This window comes from Gracilinanus agilis, chromosome 4, assembly GCF_016433145.1.
Source record: "Gracilinanus agilis isolate LMUSP501 chromosome 4, AgileGrace, whole genome shotgun sequence".
In the NCBI taxonomy this organism is placed as follows: domain Eukaryota; kingdom Metazoa; phylum Chordata; class Mammalia; order Didelphimorphia; family Didelphidae; genus Gracilinanus; species Gracilinanus agilis.
The window spans coordinates 45,080,900-45,099,172 of record NC_058133.1 but is presented as its reverse complement, the minus strand read 5'-3'; positions in this window follow the sequence as shown (position 1 = coordinate 45,099,172).

Sequence of the window (18,273 nt, the reverse complement as noted above, 5' to 3'; positions counted from 1 at the left end):
CCAGTTAGGACTGCCTAGGACCTACTTATAGAAGGTAGTCAGATCAGATCCGACAAATACTTATTAAATGTTGGACAATTTAGATTATGATGACTAAATGACAAATAGTCCTTGTCCTTAAAGACCTTATACTGTCCTGGTTATGACATAATCTTAGAGCAGGAGATGGGAGCGTTCCTTTCCTCTACCATTTTTTTAAACCTTTACTTTCTGTGTGAGTAACACCTCTAAGACAAAAGGACAAGAGCTAGGCAAACGAGGTTAAGTGACTTGCTCAGGATAACACATATTAGAAGTGTGTGAAGCCAGATTTGAATTTATGAATTTATTTCCCCTCCCCTCTCTTTTTGTTCTAGCCTATCTGACCTTTGGCACAGCCAGGTGGCACTGTGGATAGAGCCCTCGATGGAATCAGAAAGACTCATCTTCATGAGTTAAAATCTAACCTTGGACATTTATGTGCTATGTGACCGTGGGCAAGTCACTTCATCCTATTTGCCTCAGTTCCTTTTGTCTGTAAAATAAGCTGTAGAAAGAAAATGACAAACCACCCCAGCATCTGTGCCAAGAAAGCCAGTCACGACTGAACAACAAATCTGACCTTTACTTAATAAGAGATTCTTCCAGGGAAATAAATCTTCATAAAGGATAGTATCTCACTTTTCATTCAAGTGCCTGTCTGCTATCTGGAAGTCTCAAGATAGAGCGTTTTAGGGCAAATAATGGTCTTTTTTTTTTTTTTTTACTTAATAAGAATGTGTGTGTGTGTGTGTGTGTGTGTGTGTGTGTGTGTGTTGACATGTATGTGGGGAATGGGATTTGAGCAAGGACTGGTGATGTCACTTGTGTAGGTGAATATCCTATTTGGAAACCCTCCCCACCAAGGCAAATCATCCAGTATGGTCTTAGGAAGTTGCCTGGAGGCAGTTAAGAGGTTAACTGTATTGTCCATGGCTATACAATCTCTCTGTGCTAACGGCAGAACACTAGCCCAGAATTTTCTGTTGCTAAGGCTGGCCCTCTCTATCCACTACAACATGAGGCCTCTCGAATCAAAAATAACAATACTGATAATGATGATAATGACAATATCTTCACAGTAATAATAACAACAATATCCCAATGATGATAATAATAACTATCTTCATGGAATGAAAAGGATTCACAATATAGGGTCATAGAGGCCCAGGAGAAGAAATTAAAACTGCGTAGGAAAAGGACGAGTTGTGTGGCATCTCTGTTGTCCTGGTAAGTTGTCAGGAGCTGTTAAGAATTTTCTTTGTGTTTGGAAGAAACAGAAATCTACAAAACTTCTTTCTCATTGAAAACAAAATTCAAGAGCTGTCCCCAAAATCCTTTCATCCAGATGCTCTCATTTGGTTACAAAAGGAGGTTATTTTAGCCATCTATAGTTCTACACAATAGTCTGAAGAACAAATCAAGTTAATAAGCATTTATTGGGGGGCAGCTGGGTGGCTTAGTGAATTGAGAGCCAGGCCTAGAGATGGGAGGTCCAGAGTTCAGATCTGGACTCATATTTCCTAGCTGTGTGACCCTGGACAAGGCACTTAACTCCCATTGCCCAGCCTTTACTGGCTCTTCTGCCTTGGAACCAAAACACAGTAAGGATTATAAAACAAATGGAAAAGGGTTTTAAAAAAAAAAAAGCATTTATTAGGCACCTATCACGTGCCAGGCACTGTACTCAGGGTAGCAGATTCGAAAAAGGCAAAAAGGCTAAAAGGGGAGTTGGCATGTAAATAAATATATTCACATGATATATACAAGGTAAACTGGGGATAAACTCAGAGCAAAAGAATAAAGATTAAGGAGCCTGTGGTATGTCTGGAACTTTAGCTAAGATTTGAAGAAAGCCTGGGGAATTAAATATAGAAGATAATAGCAAGATAGGGGAGGCTTGGTGAATAGAGAGCTAGGCATGGAGACAATAGGGCCTGGGTTCAAATTTTACTTCAGTCACTTCCTAGCTGTCTGACCCTGGGCAAATCACTTAACCCCAATTGCCCAGCCCTTAATGTTCTTCTGCCTTGGAACCAATTCATCCCAAGATGGAAGACAAGGGATTCTTTTTTAATGAAGAAAAAAATCATGATAGTGACTTGTTCCTCAATTATCTCTTCAAGAACACCATCCAAAAAGATGAGAATGAGATAATACAATAATTTTTATTATCGGGTAGATTCCCTCCCCCCCAAAATAACCACTTATTCATTATTTTTTCTTAATTCTTCTCTTTATTACCTTTACCATTCCCCTTTTTCCTTCGAAGCTTAACACTGAAAGACTTTAGCTCTTTTGCAAACTAGGGGGAAGAGTTAGTAAAGCACTCCAGCACTCAAGCCAGCATTGAAAAGTAGGTACCTACTTTTGCAATCCACAAGCACCAGTCTGGTGGCTCGCATTGCATGCTGGGGACTGTAGTCCTAGTCTGTAGCCTGAACCTAATCTGGACCATGGCAACCAATCAAAAGCCTCCTGTGGAAGGATTCGTTGGGGAGTGGCTAGGCGTGTGGTGATCCCTTCCCTGGGGTACGAGCGGGACACGCCCCTACATCCTTAGCAACCAGTGCGTCCTAGCAACGTCCAGAGGCTGACAGTTTGGAACTTTTTTCCCCCAGAGAGGGTTTTCTCCCAAGAGTTGACGAGACTCCTTTCTCTCCGTTGTAGCAGCCCAGGTAAGGGAACCTTCCCGGGAGGAGCGTCTAAAACCCTTCCAAAAGCAATAATAGCACAGGGGTGACTTTTTAAAATGGTAACATTTTTACAGGGGCTCGAAAGTTTACAAAGTGCCTTCCTGCTAGCAACCAAATAGCAAATGAAAGTTAGTTATTACCAAGTTAGAGTAAGTATAAGTAAGTTACAGTTGCAGTTAGGTGATGGAATGAACTAAGTCCTGGACTGGGGTGCGAGAGAGGAGAGTTTGAACCCCTTCTGCGATAAGCGCTGTAGGACCCTGGGCAAGTCATTAACCTCTCCCACCTTCAGTCTGTAAAATAGGGATATCTGTTACACTTCACAGGATCAGATAAGATAATGTATGCAAAGTATTTAAAAATGCGTTTTTATGTTTGCTATTCTCATTTTAAGGTATTCGTACCTGTATTTATTTTATTTTTAAAATTAAAAAACAACTTTTTTGCTCACTCTAACAAACACCCAAATCAACCACACTATATTCCTCAAGAAATTGTTCCTTCCTCTTTTGTTCACACATGTGCTATTTAACTAAAGTTGGTGATTATTAGTAACTCTCATTTATGTAATATTTTATGGATTATTACTTATGACATCTTTGTAAGGTAAATCCTGCAAGAATGGTTTTGTCCTTTTTATAGATAAGGGAATTGAGACTCAAAAGGAAGAAATGATCTTCCCATGGGCACACCCTGAGATAGATTAGAACTAGAATTTAAGCCCAGGTTTTCTGAATCCAGGTCCTAGAACTTTTTCCAGTGCATGCTTTCAATATGCCCAATAACATGGTAAAATAATGGACAGAGTGCTTAACTTGAAATGAGGTTCAACCTGACTTTGAATCCTATCTCAGATGCTACTTGGATGACGTTGGGCAAGTCATGTAACCTCTTTCTGCCTTTGTTTTCTCTTTTGTAAAATGGGCATACTAATACTAATAACACCTAGTAGAGGATTTTTGTAAGGATCAAATGAAATAGCTTATTTAAAATGTTTGGTGAATTATAAAGTGCCACATAAATGCCTGCTATTATTATTAACATAAGGATGTTTGAGCCATGCCTATGTTCCCAAGCAGCTTAGAATTTTGCTAGGGACACAAATCAAACTCACTTCTGCATTTGTTACTCAGTCATGGCCAACTCTTTGTAATTCATACACCAGGCCCTTTTGTCTTCCACTATGTCTTGAAGTCTGTCCTAGCTTAAACTTGTTGCTTCCATGACACTATCTATCCATCTCATCCTCTGCTGACTCTTTCTTTTGTCTTCAATCTTTTCCAACATCAGAGTCTTTCCCAATGAATCTCTTCTTCTTGTCACTTGGCCAAAGTATTTAAACTTCAGCTTCAGTATTTGACCTTGCAGTCAATAGTTTGAATTAATTTCTTTAAGTATTGACTGATACAGACTATAAACACAAAGGAAGTTCAGTGCAGGAAGAGATGAGGAATGGAGTAGTGAGAGAAGACTTCATTAAAATACATGGAACGTGGGACATGGATAGGATTAAAGGATGGGTAGAACCTAATTAAGTGACCGAGTAGATGGAGGGACTCTCCAGGCAATGGAACACATAAAAACAGACAAGGGAGTGAACATAGCATGAATAGAGGACTATTCTGCCTGTGATGGGGAGAAGCAACAAAGCAAGATTAAATCAGGTTGAAGCCACATCATGAAGGGCATTGGAAACCAGGCAAAAGAGTTTGAATATGAGGCGAGACAGGAGCCCTTTTAAGTATAGAAGTGAGCAAAAAAAAAAAAAAAAAAAAAGAACAAGATGGATTAGAGGAAAAAGTGGGATGAGGGAAAGTACATCATGAGAAACTTGGGGAATGGCAGTGAGAAAAAAAGAGTGAAAAGGAAAAATGTCTCAAAGAAGAAATGATAAATAGAATATGAAATAGGGAAGGGAGGAAAGGAAAGCTTCAAAAGTAATTCCAAAAGTTCTCTAATAGGAGGCTAAAACAACTGTGGTAGTATAACTACTCTTAAATTTTGTTGTTTATTCATTTTCAGCCATGGCTGATTCTTCATAATCTCATTTGGGGTTTTCTTGGCAAAAATACTGGAGTGGTTTGCCATTTCCTTCTCCAGCTCATTTTACAGATGATGAACTATTAACTTACATTTGTATGAAACTTGAAGAATTACAAAGCATTTGGGACATAGTTGGGAAGAAGCACTTCTTTAGGAAAAAAGATGAATGAGTTTAATTTTGAACATGTCAAGTTTGAGTGACACTGGAACATTCAAATGGATATTTTCTAGGTAGCTTGAAATATGCAACTGAAGAACTGGTGATTAGTTTCTGAGTCAGATGTGAGGATTAGGGCCTCGCTATAGTAAGAGCTGACCTCAAAGACCAGAAGAATTGAGTTCAAGTCCCACCTCTGACACATGCTGGCTGGGTGGCCCTTAGGCAAGTCAATTAGTACCCCTTTGGCATTTCTTTTAGGCTATGAGTTGGTAACCAGGTGCTAGCCTGCACAGGTAGAGAGAATTTCCTTATCCTGGGATTCCCTATATCAATGAAATAATGGATTGAGTTCTTATGCCTTCCCCAAATAGAAGCAGTTGTTATTGTTTAGTGTTTTTCAAATGTGTCTAACTCTTTGTAACACCTTTTGGGGTTTTCTTGGCAAAGATACTGGAGTGGTTTGTCATTTCTTTCTCCAGCTCATTTTACAGATGAGGAAACTGAGGCAAAAAGGGTTAAGTAACTTGCCCCAGGTTTACACAGCTAGTAAGTGTCTGAAGCTGGATTTAGTCTCAGGTCTTCCTGACTTCAGGACCAGCAGCCTATCCATTGTGCCACCTAGCTGCCCCCTCCAAAGTGTAAAATAAAAGAAGTAATAGTGAGTCATAAATCTCATGAAAGTATATAGAGAGATGACCAGAAAGTTCCATTTAACAAATACTTGCCTATGAAATGCTCAAGACATTATGCTGAATGCTTGAGAGAAAAAGAGCAAAAAGAAAAAAAACAAAACAAAACAAAATCATGTTGTACTTGTCCTCAAGAAGCTTACAATCTTCTAAAAAATATAGTCTGTGTCCTTGGTGGCTTTCATATTTGAGTTTCTATCTCTGATGGTTAGCATTAGTGCCTCAAAAACAGAAGATACATAATAATGTTTGTTGAACTAGATTTAATTCGATTTCAAGAAAGAAGGGAATGATTAGTATGTTGATATGGTATAGAAGGAGCAGCTCAGTGGTACAGTGGAGAAGGGTCTGGTCTGGAGTCAAGAAGACCTGAGTTCAAATCTAACCTCAGACACTAGCTATCTGATCTGGGCAAGTTGCATTGAACCCTGTTTGTCTCCATTTCCTCACCGATAAAATGAGCTGGAGAAGGAAATGACAAACCACTCCAGTATCTTTGCCAAGAAAGCCCCAAATGGGGTCACAAAGAGTCAGACAGGACAGAATTGACTGAACAAAAACAACAACAAATGGTACAGATACATCAAGGAAGAATAAGGCCTGAAAAAAGGCCATTGGGTTTGATGAGAAGGACACCTCTGTTAAATATTTGAAACATGAATAATGTATATTAGAAACAGAGACAGTGTAAATTTCACGTCTTCCAGGGAGCAGCTCTCGGATCTCAATATTTATACAGAATCAAACCCGAAGTCCCGTGATTTTTGTTCTGCATCCATGAATTCTGTGTACATGGTTTGAGAGAAGGAAAATATTAGCTGAACAGAATGAAATGCCTGAAGCCCCCTGGCTGGTCTTTGTGCCATTTCTTTTCTCATTGTTAGTAAAAGATCTGGATAATTCAGGGGAGAGGCATAGTTTCTGCCTGAATTACCTGATTGATCCCCTTAGTATACCAATTAGCTGCTGCTTGCCCAGGGCAAGAGTGAGCGCCGTAGTTTTTTTGGGTTAGAGTAATTTATTAAAAATGAACATGTATAATATACTTGATGATATGCATCCTGAAGCTATCTAAAGAATGACCAGATACAAGGGACTTTCAGCAGGATGTCTCTATAATTGATCACCTCTTAAAAAAAAAGAATATCCTAAAAAAAAAACTCCTGGGGGATTCAAGATGGGGAGGTGGGTAGCTCAGGGGATAGAGAGCCAGGACTAGAGATAGAATGTCCTAGGTTTAAATCTGGCTTCAGACACTTCCTAGCTAAGTGACCCTGGGCAAGTCACTTAACACCCAATGCCTAGCCCTTACCATTCTTTTGCCTTGGAACTAATGCTCAGTATTGATTCTAAAATGGAAGATAAGCCTTCTTTGCCAAGAAAACCCCAAAAGGTGTCATAAAGAGTTGGACACAATTGAAAAAACACTAAACAATAACAACTACTTCTATTTGGGGAAGGCTTCAAAAAAACCTACTGGAGATCACCCTAAAAGTGGTCAGAAAATCTTTCCATATAGTTTGCTTCTTAATGTCCTTTTAGCTATACTTGGTTAATCAAACAGGAGATCCTGGGTTGGCAGTTAATACATCCTTTTTGGTGGATTGACCTTACAGAGTACCTGGTATCAATCTCCCACCAGACTGAAAACTTTTTTTAAAAAATCCTTACTCTCTGTCTTAGAATCAATACTAAATCCCAAGTAAGGACTAGGTAATTGGAGTCAAGTGACTTGGCTAGAGTTCTCCAGTTAGGAAGTATCCAAATTCAGATTTGAACCCAGGACCTCCTGTTCGTAGACCTGGCTCTCTATCCACTGAGTCGCCTAATTGCTCCCCTCTCCAGACTAATATCACACTCTGGTTTGGATTTCTCAGAAGAGATCTAGAGGAATGTTGGGTGGCCCCAATATGGAGGATTCATCTGGACAAGAATCATACAAGTCTATGAGAATTGCATGGGTGGCAGGAATAGGCTTCCTAAGGAGATCACAGATCCATCAAAGCATCTACTTCAACCCCTGGAGCACAATAATAAATATCTGTTGCCTAGACTCTCATACTTGACTTTAAAGACCTTCAGAATCTTGGTCCACTCTTCCTACCCATCCTCTTCTGCTTAACTTCTGAATGGGAACTTCCTGCTATATACACACCCACACATATTAGTTTGCATGTTGTCATAGATAGATAGATGATAGATAGATAGATAGATAGATAGATAGATAGATAGATAGATAGATAGATAGTCTACAGCCAGGTTCCTAACTGTCCCTCAAACATTCCACATTCACAAATAACCAAACCTCTGCTCATGTTGTTTTCTCCATTGAGCCCAAATCTATCATCCTTCAGCATCCTCTTCCATCCCTACTTCTTCCCTAAAGCTTTCCCTCATCTGGCCTTTGTTCCCACTTGTAAAAGTTAGCATGGAGAATGGATAAAGAAGTGGATCTGGATTTAAAAGACCCAGTAGGCCAAGTCAGAGGTGGTGAGGATCCAGGCTAGGGCTGTGGTTCTGTGCTAAGGAGAGTGAGAGGCATATTGGAAAGATGTGGAAATAGAATTGAGAAGATTTGGCAAAAGATGGGATATGTGAGTGAATGAGTGAGAGGGAAGAAGTCAATCAAAAATGATATCACACCTGAGGGCTGGAGTATGGAGGCACCCTTCACAGAAAGAAGAAGTGTTCTTTGGAAAAGAAGTGAAATATTATTTTTGATTAGTGGTGCAACTCTTAGAATTCAGTTGGGAATGGAGAAAAAAGAGTTGATTTCTTAGCTAAGGTATACAAAATGAGATGATAACCACCATCCTCAGTTTTTGCCATAATATTTCATTAATCATAAACTTGGGGAAAACAAGCTCCTACAACTAAAATACCTGATGTATAAAAACTTTATAATTTATTTGCAGCAAATCCAAATATAATTCCTGGAGAGTTATCTTATACCTGAAATTTATTTCCAAGTGACCAATGCCAATTGAAAAATTGGATGAGAAATGGATTTTTGGATAAATAAGCAACATGGTTGAAATTTTGCTTGTAAGCATTAAGAACAGGTCATTTTCATGCTTAATATCATTTTTTCCCCTATGCAGGTGCTGAAGTGAACTAGATAATCTGTCTAAAATACAAATGTGTCCTAAAACGACCCAGTCTGCTGCCAAAGAAACCATTTTTCATCGTGGGTTAGACAACACGCACCACACTGTATTCATTTAATGAACTTTCTCCATTTATGGCTCCTAGCAACTTTGAGGTTCTGCCTGTTAATTAAGAATGCTCATGACCTTTAAAGCTCCTGGTACAAACTGTACTTCCTTTTCCCTTGGTGCCTGGTCAATAATTTTGACACAGAAAGCTGATTAATATTTGTAAATGAGAAAAGTCTACAGTGTTCCTGAAGCTGCTCTCTCTCAATTCATTTCCAGTGTCCTACCATGTGTTGCTGGAAAACTGACCTCCTTTGGTCCATAAAGTTGTAAACAACTAATTACTGTCAGGCAGGGGTCTTTTACCTGGGGTCCAGGAACTTGGCTTTTTTTAAAAAAAATATTTTGATAGCTACATTTTCATATAATTGGTTTTCTTTAATTCTATATATTTTATTTGACATGTAGTGAGCTTCTTCTGCCCATCCCTCTCTGAGTTAGTACTCTTATATCTACCCTCAGAGCTCTAGAGTCCTCTGAGGGGTTTGTATATTTTTTCTCCACTGCCATTAGCTAAATCCTTTCCTTTTTCCTTTTTTTTTTTTTTAAACATTTGCCTTCTGCCTTAGAATCAGTACTAAGTATTGTTTCCTAGGCAAGGGAAAGGGTAGGCAATTGAGGTTAAGTGACTTGCCCAGGATCATCTAGCTAGGAAGTGTTTGAGGACAAAGTTGAACCCAGAACCTGGCTCTCTATCCATTGAGCCACCTAGCTGCCTCCTCTCACTTTCTACATAGAGTGTGTCCTACCAAGTTCTTGTCTGAAGGGAGCATTGCAAGATGGGTCCTCGTCTCACAGGCTGGGGTCTTCAAGGTCTCTCCTTAATCTTCAGAGCTTTGATACTGTGCTGGCTGTAAAGCCATACTCTAGAACACTGGGACCTTTTGGACTCGAAAGCCATTCTCCACTTTTTGGTCACCATGAGTGAAGGAGTGAAACTCCATGAAGAGCAATAAGACAAAGAATAAGTGACTGAAGGTGGCAAACCTTAGAGGTTGTGGCCTCTCCCCAGTCATCACTTTGTCAGTCAGCTATGGAAGACCCATGTCTTCTTTATAGTCTCTCTACATTCCAAGTCATCCTAATTCCCCAGAAGCACGAAGCAGGATCCCCAGAATCTCTCGCCATTAGAAGGACCCCAAACATGTACTAGAACCCCCCAACATTACATATATACTCAAAAACATTTTTCTGATAAGATGTCTATAGGTTTCACCAGACTTCTGAAATTTAGCACTAATGCAAATAACATTTATAGCATGCATTAAAGTTTGCAAAATGCTTCAAATATGTTATCTCCCTTGATATGACAACTCTATGAGGGAGGTGGTATTATTAGCCCCATTTTACAGATGGGCAAACTGAGGTTAAGAGAGAGCTTAAGTGACTTGCTCAGAGTCACACAGCCAGCACATATTCTGAGGTAGGATTGAAATTGTCTTCCTAACTCCAAGACCACTTTACCCACTCTTCTACCAAAAGGATACATGATACAAAGTTAAGAACTCCTATAAGGTGATTTAATAGAGATATTCAGAAAGAACTAGTCCCATGAGTCTACAGATTGTCTTTGACTGTGACTGTATTTCCAACAAGTCTTGGTTCAGCGATGGACTGTGTCCATTGTCCAAGTTGTAGACTAGGTTCATATAGACTCATTAAGATGTTTGCTACATGGGAGTGAATTTTTAGAAGAACAACTCTCACAGAGTCCCAGAACTTCAGCACTGGGAAAGACCTTAGGGACAAATTTGTCTAACTCTACCTGAGGAGAATCTATACTATAACAAACAAGGCTTCATCTAGCCTTTACTTGAAAGTCTCCAAAAAAGGAGACTCCATTATGTCCTACAGCAACTGATTCTGCTTTGGGGCATTTCTGATTGTCATGAAATTTTCCTTTCTATCAAACCTAAACTTGCCTCTTTACAACTGAGACCAAGAAAGAGAAGTCAAAACCTTTGTCTGTATGATATCCTCTAGTTGCTTGAAAACAGCTGTCACATCTGCCTTCTCTTCTCTAGGCTTAATATCCTTAGTTTCTTGAAATGATCCTCATATGGGATGAATTTGCAACCCATCAACCTGTTTGCCCTCCTCGGTTCAGAGCTAAATGCACTATGGCCGATGTACTCTGGTCAGGGAAATCCAATCCAAACCACTGCAATCCAACCTAACATACATGGATTAAGTGACTCCTTTGCTCAAAAGGATTATGTTAGCTGCTGGAGATACCAATATGAAATTAAAAAAAAAGTCCTGCCTTCAGGAAACTTCTATTCTCCTGAGTATAATAGCATCATCACCACCTGGTCTTAGGTACGATGTCTTTTTGAATGGAGTCTAACATTACATTAGATTTCTTGTCTGCATTATTACATTGCTGATTCATGTTGATCATTTATTTCATTGAGATCTCTAGATATTTTTCAAATGATTGTCTATCTAGCTGTGACTGCCCCTGCCCCCCATCTTTTAGTTGGGAAAATTGAATTTTCCTATTGTAACACTAGACTTTTTGGTTTTAGGTTTGTTTGTTTTTGAGGGGAGGGTGAAGGGAAGGGCGAAGGAAGCATCTGAACTCATGATGTCATTTGTTGAGGGAACTCCAGGTGTGGAAGCAACCTCCAATACTGTATTGACAATTTTTTTAAACTCATAGTCTTGACCGGCGATGGGCAAACTTTTTAAAGAGGGGTGCAAAGGAAAGGAAATGCTCATCTGTCAATCTGTTTCTAAGGCAACTCTCTCAAAGTTTCATTGTATTGTATCCTACTCATTGTATTCCTCAGAACATTTCAGGGGGCTGCAGTTTGCCCATCACTGGAGAGTTACTTGGGATGCTTTGAAATTAACTGACTTCCAAAGGTTACTCAGCCTCAATACATTGGTCAGTTTTTTGTTATTCCAGTATAATGGAAGCTCCTTAAGGATGCAGATTATATTCCTACTGCCTATCATAGTGCCTAGCAAATAGCAAGAACTAAACAAATGCTTATTTGTGAATTGATCTATTCCTGAATCCAAGACCAACTTTCTATACCATGTTGTATCTAATTTACTTACTTTTAAAAAGTATTTACATTTATTATTCATTTATTTTATTATTAAGACTATATTTCATTTGTTTTCCCATTTGAACCCAGGACCTCTTGTCTCCAGACCTGACTCTCAATCCACTTCACCACCTCCTACCCCCAGCTTCCTATTTCTAATCTGTCTAGACTAGTCTTAAAACCCTGGCTCTGTTATCCAGGGTATTAGCCATCCTTTCTAGCTTTTGTCATCTGTGAATATGATAAACATGCTATCTCTGCCTTTATACAAGTCTCTAATAAAAATCCTAAAATAGCATGGGGATAAGCACATATGTGGCACTGTACTGGACATGTCCTTCCAAATGGACAAACCATTAACAACCATTAACAACTACATTTTATGCCCAACCATTCAATCCATTAGGAATAATTTATTTGTACTATCATTGAGTGCACATTTAACCACATAAGAAGCATTGATAAAAATCTGCCAAAAATTTGTTAAAATCTACGTAAATTTTACCTACAACATTCTTCTGATATACAAGTTTAGTAACCCTTTCAAAAATGGGGGGAAAATGTTTAGTCTGGCATGACATGTTATTGAAAAAGCACTGAGGCCACTTTTGGCCACTACTCATCTAGATTCTCACTCACTGTCTCTTTAATGCCTTCTAGAATTTTACCATGAAAAGAAGACCACTAGGTTATAGGTTTTTTTTTCCTTTAAAAAAACAAAACAAAACAAAACAACTAGGACACTTGCCCCTCCACAGACCTGTGGTATCTTTCTTCTTCTCCATAATTTTTCAAAATTCACTGATAGTTAAAAGTATTTGTAATGATTATCAATTAAAGATGAATAACTAAAGGCAAAGCCTTGTTGGCATCATACTGTAAGTCAACTGGGAAATGTTCATTTATATATAATTTTCATAGGCTTTTCTTTAAACCAGAAAACTTGTATTCTTAATGTAAATTTTCAGGGAAAAGAGAAATTTTATCAGTTTATGCGATCTGTGGTCCTTAAGTAGGAACAACCTAAACCTTAGCATATGATCATATAACTTATTTTTAAAGAATTCTAGATAAAAGTATTCCATAATAAATGTGCCCCTTTAATAATGAAGACCTGACAGAGAAGTAGCATTAACCCTAGACAAAACAGGGAAGTAGAACTTTGCCATCAGTGGCTTTTTCTCTGCCTCTCCATTTCTTTTTGTGTCTCAACTTCTGAGCCCTATACTATCCTTCTACTGTCTCATGGATATTTTGTTTCTTAACCTTCATGACAAAGGATGTGTTATAATCATTTGATGGAACCAAAGCAAATTTTCTTTTTTTTTCCAGTTTAGTTTTTCTCTCAGAGTAACTCAATGCATAGTGTATTATACATTACTTTCCTAAAAATAGTGATTGGATTAATCTCAGAATTATCCGTTTCCTATATTTATGTGATTTATTACTTAATTACTAGGATAGTTGAACTGAATTAGAATTACTGATTTGAATTTTTATCTAACCTAAAATGTTTAGCAACTATGTGTTATGTTATGCTTGGTTGCATATTAAATGACTGAGTTTTATTCCTATTAGCCAAATAATTTTGCCATATTGGCTAATTTCATTATTGTAAATGATATTTTCTCTTCTATTCAAGAACAAATTTGGAACCATTCCCTCCTGCTAAAATTCCTCCTTTTTTCTCTTTTCACTACCCTCATGCTTCCTAATTTCTATGGCTACCATTCTCTAGCTACTCTCTCTGTCACCTGCTTCAAACCAAGTGTAGAAGGAGAAGAGGGAAATCATTGTGCTACGATGACTCTCCCACAGCTTCCTAACTTCAATACTGTCATGCATAAGATCAACCAAAAATTGTTTTCCCTATAGAATGGTGCCCCAAGCTCCAAAGGTCATAGGACTATTTTCATAACAGCTCCTGCAAGGCTGCTTAGGTTTAATTTCAACCTCTTAGTTATAGTAATTCAACAAAGGATATATGAAAAATATTAGAAAATTCTTCTTTAGTTCCATTAAAAAGAGAATTTATGTGCTGAAGGATGAAACTGCATCCCTCTGAAGTTACAGAAAGGTATCTCTTCATTTGCTGATCAGTTATTCTGTTAGTTGAGAATTAATTCTTCAAGTGAGCTCTTATCTGCAGGAATGTATTAGTCGGGCCACTGTGCCTTTCAGATATTGGATGCATGCCATCATACTAACGCTAATGTCACATCAGAATGTGACCTTGGGTCAGGATAACCATAGAGATTCGGATGCTTTCCTGAGATTCAATTGGATGTCAAGGTCATGAACTATATAAAGGTTTATGGGTTGTTCTAAAGCAGTGGTTCTCAAACTTTTTTGGCCTACTGCACCCTTCCAGAAAAAAATATTACTAAGCACCCCTTGGAAATTATGAAATTATTTATTGAACTCAGAATAGAATGTAATACAAAAAAAGTATGGCCATTACCACTATCCTGGATTGCTGCAGCACCCACCAGGGGGCGGTAGCGCCCACTTTGGGAATCACTGTTCTAAAGGAATGCTTAACAATCCATGAAACCTTAACAAAATTCATGACTTTGGTAGCCAGTAGGATCTTGGGAAAGCTTTTGAAATTCTATGGCTACCTTGACTTAGGGCAGATTTCAACACAGGGTTATAAATCATATCAAGGATACATGTAACAGCAACATATACCATTCCACACCACTGCTATCTGATCTCCCCAAATTCCTAAACTCTGTGATACAAATAGCAAGAGTATTGTCAGATAATCCTGAAAAACTCATGATAGAACGTTATCCACCTCTAGAAAAAGAACTGCTGGAATTGGATGGATGCAGATCAAAGCTTATTATCTTTCACATCAGTGTATTTATGGTTTTATTTGGGGGTTTTGGTTTTGGTATGAATGTGCTCTTACAACAATATGGAAGTATGCTTTGCATGATAATACATGTCTGGCCCAGATCAAATTGCTTTCCATCTCCAAGTGGGGGGATGGAAAAGAGGGAGGGAGACAGTTTGGATCTTATAATTTTGAAAAAAACATATGTTGAAAATAATTATTACAAGTAAGTAGGAAAATAAAATACCTGAATTAAAAAAAAAACAATTCTATTTTAAATATTGTCTATTCCTACAGAAGTTGGGGCGTTGTAAAACAACTGCTACTACAGAGACCAAATGAGTTCAAAAGAAACTAGAATGGTCATATAAAGAGAGGGATGGCTAATAGATAGAAAACCCATCTGATGCAGTGTTGCCCACAAAACATTGAGACTCAGATCAAAGTCCTCAGTATGTCGGGTGGACATCTTTTATAGGATTTTGGAAACACCGACAACTACCACGTGTAAGGGGAAAGTTTTGAGATGTGATCTGCACCATTGGAGGGAGGACTCTCATTAGTGAGATCATGAATCCATCAAAATAGGTAGAGAGAGAGAGAGAGAGAGAGAGAGAGATATGTGTATATAATTCACTTAAAACATGTGACAAATGTTTTCCAGAGAAAATTTTCAGTGCTGTGAAGAAAAAAGCAGCTCAAAAAATCAATCCTAGCAGGGAATTGTAGCATCCCATTATCACAAACTGTTAAATTCAGCAAAAAAGATAAGAAATTGCAGAGCTGAATAATGGATTAAACTAGTATATGTCTACCCCATTTATAAAGATAATTAAATGTAAAGTAAAAGCATTTTAAAGGCTGTATTCAATGTACACCAAAAAAAAATGATCACATATTGAATCTCAAAGAAGATATAAGTAAATATTGAAAAGTATAGGTTTATTCATAAGATTTTTGGCTCATAATGCAATAATAATTCAATCTAGTTAGTATCAAATAGTGAAAGTTAGTGCTCGTATAGGCTTATGTAGAAAAAACTTAATGGCTTGTAAAATAATGGAGATAATTATGAAAAGAATAAACTAAAATATAATGATTATATAAACATATATCAAAATCTAAGGAATTTAGCTAAGACCATATAATTACTCTCCACAAATCTATTCTGATAATGCCAAAAGCATTTAATAATTATTTATAAAAATATAAAATACCAAAGTTAACAAAAGATGAAATGAATAGCCTCAGTAGGATATATAACCTATTGGCTTATCTATCAATGGAGTCTCTAAAGAAGAAATAAGATTATTAAATGGCCGGTTAAAGTGTCTCACAAAAAGAGCATCAGGTCCAGACAGAATCTTAAGTACAATCTACCAAACTTTAAAAGGACAAATAAGCCCTCGGTTAAACTGGCTATTTGAAAGCATGAAGAAAAACAATAGTTTTCTCAGTTCCTTTCATGAAGTAAATATAGTTTTAATCCTTAAATTGGACAAAGATAAAACTTAGAGAAAATTATAAACTAAAGTCTCATTTAATAAATACTTCAAACTTTAATACTTTAACTATTAGTGGTTTTGGCCTATAATTTATTTCTCAGGCTTATCTTTGTCTGATTTAGGGATCAAAATAATACTTGATCATCATTAATAAATACTGCTGCATATGTATTAAATAATACATTTGCAAATAGAATAAAACAGGACATCAAAAATTATCCATCAAAAACCTAGTAGGATTTATAACTATAATAATGCAAGGATGGCTTAATACCAGGAAAACAATGACTATAATAAATCATATCAAAAAAAGCAAAAATAAAGATAGTATTAAATCATAAGATGCGGCAGCAAAGCAACTCCTGAAGGGTTTATTAATAACACAGAACATTCATTTAAGTCAAAAACATTTTAAAACATTGTAATAGAAGGATCTTTTCTTAACACGAAAAAATATTCAAAATAAGGTTTAATAAAATTCAGTGGAGAAACCTAAGAAGTATTCCCACTAAAAAGAGGAGTAATAACACCTATGTTGTGCACATACCTATTGTGAGCATCGAGTGAAATAATGCCTATTTGGCAGGGGTTTATGAGAACCCCTGGTGAAATGAATTCCCTCAATCTACGTGGCATAATTACAGGTCGTAAGGGACTTCTGTAGATGAGGAAAATAAAAATGTAAGGGCAGAGCCTTTTGAGCCTTCCAGTGGCTCATTTGCATATGAAAGAGTCAGGAAAGAAGACTGAGGACTGGCAAAGTCAATGAATTTGCCTCAGGCCCCTTTTCTGAACAGAACAAATTAGAGAGATTAAGAATTTTTCAGTGGAAGAGCTGATGCTTCAAGGATTGAGCTGTAGAACCTAGATGGTGAGCTCTTAAGAGCCCTTCCAGCTGTGTGCACCAAGGAGGGAAGGGGATTTCCATCTCCTTTTCCTTATCTGCAAATGGCAATAGAATCTTGCTGTAGAAAGACATGGTAGAATCCAATGGCTATTTATTACAAAAACTTGGATCTTTGGGTTTGTCAAAACTGTAGGGTTACTATGGTCAATTATTACCATGTATTGAGTGCCTAAATCTATTCCATTGGTTCACTACTCTATTCCTCAGCCAGTACCAGATTGTTTTAATAGTTAACTGCTTTATAATACAGTTTGAGATTCAGTATAGCTAGGCAACTTCCATTATATATTTTCATTAATTCCCTTGATCTTCTTGGCCTTTTGTTCTTCAGATGAATTTTGTTATTATTTTTTTCTAGTTCTATGAAATAATTTTTGAGTAGTTTGATCAGTATGGAACTGAATAGGTACATTAATTTAGGTAGAATTGTCTTTTTTATTATGTTTTATTATGTTATGTTGGTTTGGCCTATCCATGAGCAATTAATGTTTTTTCTATTTATTTAGACCTGAGTTTATTGTGTAAAAAGTATTTTGTTATTGTGTTCATAGAATTCCTGAATTTGTCTTGTCAGGTAGTCTCCCATGTATTTTATATTGTCTGCAGTTATTTTGAATGGGATTTCCCTTTCTATCTTTTATTGTTGGGCTTTATTGGGCAGAGTCCAATGGAATCAAGCTTCATGAGTGAGAAGTGTCATGAGTCTGGTGCCAGGAGCCAGGATCCTTCTTAGGACATAGCAGGCATCACATACACCACAGCTGAGATTCCTGCTGGTCCTTGGGAATGGGTTCTATTTTTTCCCAAAGCATATAGGTGTGCTCTGCTGATGACAGTGGTGACTGCAATGGAGCAGTGAAGATGCATCCATCAGGGTCTAGTGAAGCAGCTCCTGACAGACCTCAAGATGGTGTTGAAGTAGGACTAGCGTGAGGACATCAGCAGTTCTCATGTGCTACAGCTAGCCTCTCATGTCCTTGGGGGTCCCTTCTTGTGTTTTGGACATTTATGTTTTCTTTGTTTCTATGTTTCTATGCTTCCTTCTTTCCTTCCTTCCTTCCTTCCTTCCTTCCTTCCTTCCTTCCTTCCTTCCTTCCTTCCTTCCTTCCTTCCTCCTTTCTTTCTTTTTTCTTTCTTTCTTT